Raw genomic sequence first — 3462 nt, 5'->3', positions numbered from 1 at the left:
GAAGTTGAATGCTCTATTCTTAAATAGAAAAAAAATCCACAGAAATCACTCTGAGTTTATATTACCCTTTTGACCAGTAACAATAGTGTTATTTTCATTAATGAACATTTCCTCGAGAAAAAATTCAATAGAAGATGAAAGGAGAGCATCATACAGGATGCTTGACATAACTAGAATTGGTCTTATCCCCAAACAATAACTTAGAAACAAAATTATTAAATTTGTATTGTTTACTTTTCCACTACGTAATTTTAAAAAATGACTGCAGGTAAAGTGGAAAGAAGTCTATTTTAACCCTCTATTTCCAGCATATCCATATTTAAACTTTCCTGGATAGAACAGTTTTGATTTCCAAAGCAGATCCCATAACTCTGACTCTCTGATGGTTTTGCCGCTTCCTCACCCTGCTTTCTCCAGAATCCTCTCTCCCTTCGTTTTTCTTCTGCCCCTGACAGTTCCTTTCACTTTTTCCATTCTTTGTGAATTTAGGTTAGCCTCATCATTTGCTGAATAGCAATAATGACTAGAAAGTTCTAGTTGAGCTAGCTATCTACTTCTCTGTAGCTTTTACCCACTGGTCCTACTTTTGTCCTTGGGAACCACACAAAGCTAAATCTTTTCCTGCTTCTACATAACAGACTTTGTAATACTTGGTAACCATTGTCGTTTACTTCCCTAAGCTTCTCTTTCGTTTTCCTAAACTCACCCAGACTTTTTGGCCATTTTAATATTAGTACTACTTTTAGATCTTCATCATCCTGCTACTCCCCTCTGATATTATAGACTTGCGAGAGTCTTAAAATGTGACACCCAGAACTGAAATTTAATATGGCAGACATAGCTGGAGGAGCCAAGAAGGCATCGGGACCATTTTGGTAGCCTAATGACATCACTCACTTTATTACTTTATCAACCCTTTGTAAACCCTCTGCCGCTAGGTTCCTGGTGGTCTAGTGAGTGTGCACGTGTGTGAGTGTGTGCATGTGTCTGAGCCCCACCTACCTCTCTAGCCTTATCCTGAACCTTACTGCTTCTTACATCTAGGCTACGGCTGACTAAGTAGAAGATGTCTGTCCTCTCAGCTTCATTTCCTCTTTTAATAACACAAGCCACAATGTGTATGTTTGAGATACAATTATCTGTGTGTGTGTGTGTGTGTGTGTGTATTCAATGGGTTCTTATATCATTCATGTGGAATCTTTCCATGTGATTATCAATAATACAGAAAAGAGGAAAGTTCTATTTGCTAGATTTCTTGTAATAATGTAGCCAAAGCAGGCCAGCTGGAGCTGGACTTGAAATCCCACATGTTTGAATTGTCATCTAGATTTAAATAAACCTATGGATTAATGAACTTTTTTGGAATAGAACACGTAGGCTTGACGGCTCTCAGTAAACAGAAAACAATGAGATCGTAAGATAATGAAGTGGCTTAGAATGTAAGAATAAGAAACAGATGGACTGGTTTCAGGCCTTGTGTCTCCCACTTACTAGCTATGACACGCTGGGCAGCCCTCGTATTTGGTTTGATATCGACTCCCAGTGTTAGTGTAAGGGTTAATTGAGTTGAGGTATATAGGCTCTTAGAATAGCACCTGGTCTATAGAGTGCGCTCAGTAAGATACAGCTATTATGATTAATAACAAACTGTTCTCAAATACGTTCATACTTTCTGTATACATAGAATTGACATATATTTAAAGAAACACATTGATGGATTTACAGTGATCCCAGAATACCTGGCCCCCTCGGTAATCCAGTTACTGCTTGTGAAAAACCTGTCAAGAATTGGGGAACTGGCTTCCTGGGATGGGTTAGAACTGTCTCACACAGGATTGATTTTTAACTGAAGCTCGATCAGCAGTCTAACCCACTGACCTGCCTCCTTTCCTCAGTGTGCCTGTAGTAGCATTTAGCTCTGGTTCATTTGACCATCAAATACTGGTCTGCGTGGGGTTCTGAGAGAGAGGGTAGCTACATCTCCTTCGTTTCTCTCCTCACTACCTCTTTAAATTCTGGATCTCCCTTTTAACTTGGGGCTCTCCAAAAACGGAGACTTGCTGGAGGAAAATAAAAACCTTCATATAATATACCACACTTTATTCCCTCAGTCTTTTAGAAAATGACTCCAGGGAAATTAAGACCTCTGCATTAGTTCCTTTAAATGAAGACAGTTTGGAGAATTTCAAAAGGCTTTCACCATTACCTCATTTCCATCCCCTGGGTGCCTTTAAGTGGCCAGTTCAGCAGGAAATCGGGCAATGAATTTCACAATACTGTATTATAAACTAAAGATTCACTGACTTTCCTCCCATGTCCACTATCCATCGTTATCAATCCCTCCACAGAAAATCATCATCTGGGCACAGGTCTTACAATATGTTGCCCCAACACAATTTGGTTCTGGCACAGTGACACTTTCATCTTCACTGATAATCTGGTGATTTGTTCCCACTGATTTCCTGTCAAAATGGTGATACCAGACTATGTCATAATTCCAATATAGATATGCTATTCTGAATTATGTATATTATTGAATTATTAGGAAAGCAGATTGAGCCATATTCACTTACAGGCTCTGTGGCACTACCAAGTTTAAATTAGGCAATGTTAGAAAATTTATGAATTCTTTTAGCAGTTTACTAAAGAAGTTCCATATTCACAAGTATATTGTCAAGTTATTTCTATGGATATCCAGACTAGAGTCCTGCCTTAGAGATCTACAAGATCTATAGTTTTCCCCTGCTTTTCTTTTGATTTTACTCTAGTAAAAGGACAATTTTATCATATATAAAGCCAAAACTTTTTTTTTTTTTTTGCATTGATACTTTGCACTGAAAGATATGTTCTTAACTCAGAGAATTTCAAATTTGGATTCATAGTCCCCTTCCTCTCCAGTCTGTGAGAACAATTTTTCCCTTTGAAAGGAATCTGTACATTAACTTGAGAAGTAATACTTAAGAGTACATTTATCAGTAATAAGCATAATCTCATTAAGTATCTTTAATTTAATTTCAATGATATTGATTTTATCTGAAGGACACATTATTCGTGATTTTTCTGAATACAAATTACTGTAAACCTCGCTCTCTGGCCTTTTCCCTCAGAGGACAGTTAATGTAAGCAATGATGTATGTTCCAGGACATGGTCAGCAAGAAGAGCAAAAGGTCCTCTAAAAGCCATCCCCTTCACTTGTCTTCTTATAATTGGAGATGTGGGGGGAGTTATCCGCCAATGTGGCTGCTGGCTCTGAGTCTGTGTATCTTCACTGGAGCTCAGCACAATCTGAGCTTTGGGACAGAATCTCTGTGGGAGTTGGTGGAAGTTCATCACTCAACCGTGTGGTTGTAGACCATAAACATTCCAGGAAAACAGCACAGAGCACTGGGCCTGTTGGCTACATGGCTCCAGAGTCTCCATCGGTCCTCTTTGACATAAGTGAAATAATATGGGTTCTAAAC

This window comes from Halichoerus grypus, chromosome 2 (assembly GCF_964656455.1).
Source record: "Halichoerus grypus chromosome 2, mHalGry1.hap1.1, whole genome shotgun sequence".
NCBI classification, from domain to species: Eukaryota; Metazoa; Chordata; class Mammalia; order Carnivora; family Phocidae; genus Halichoerus; species Halichoerus grypus.
Note: the sequence above shows the minus strand (reverse complement) of the source record.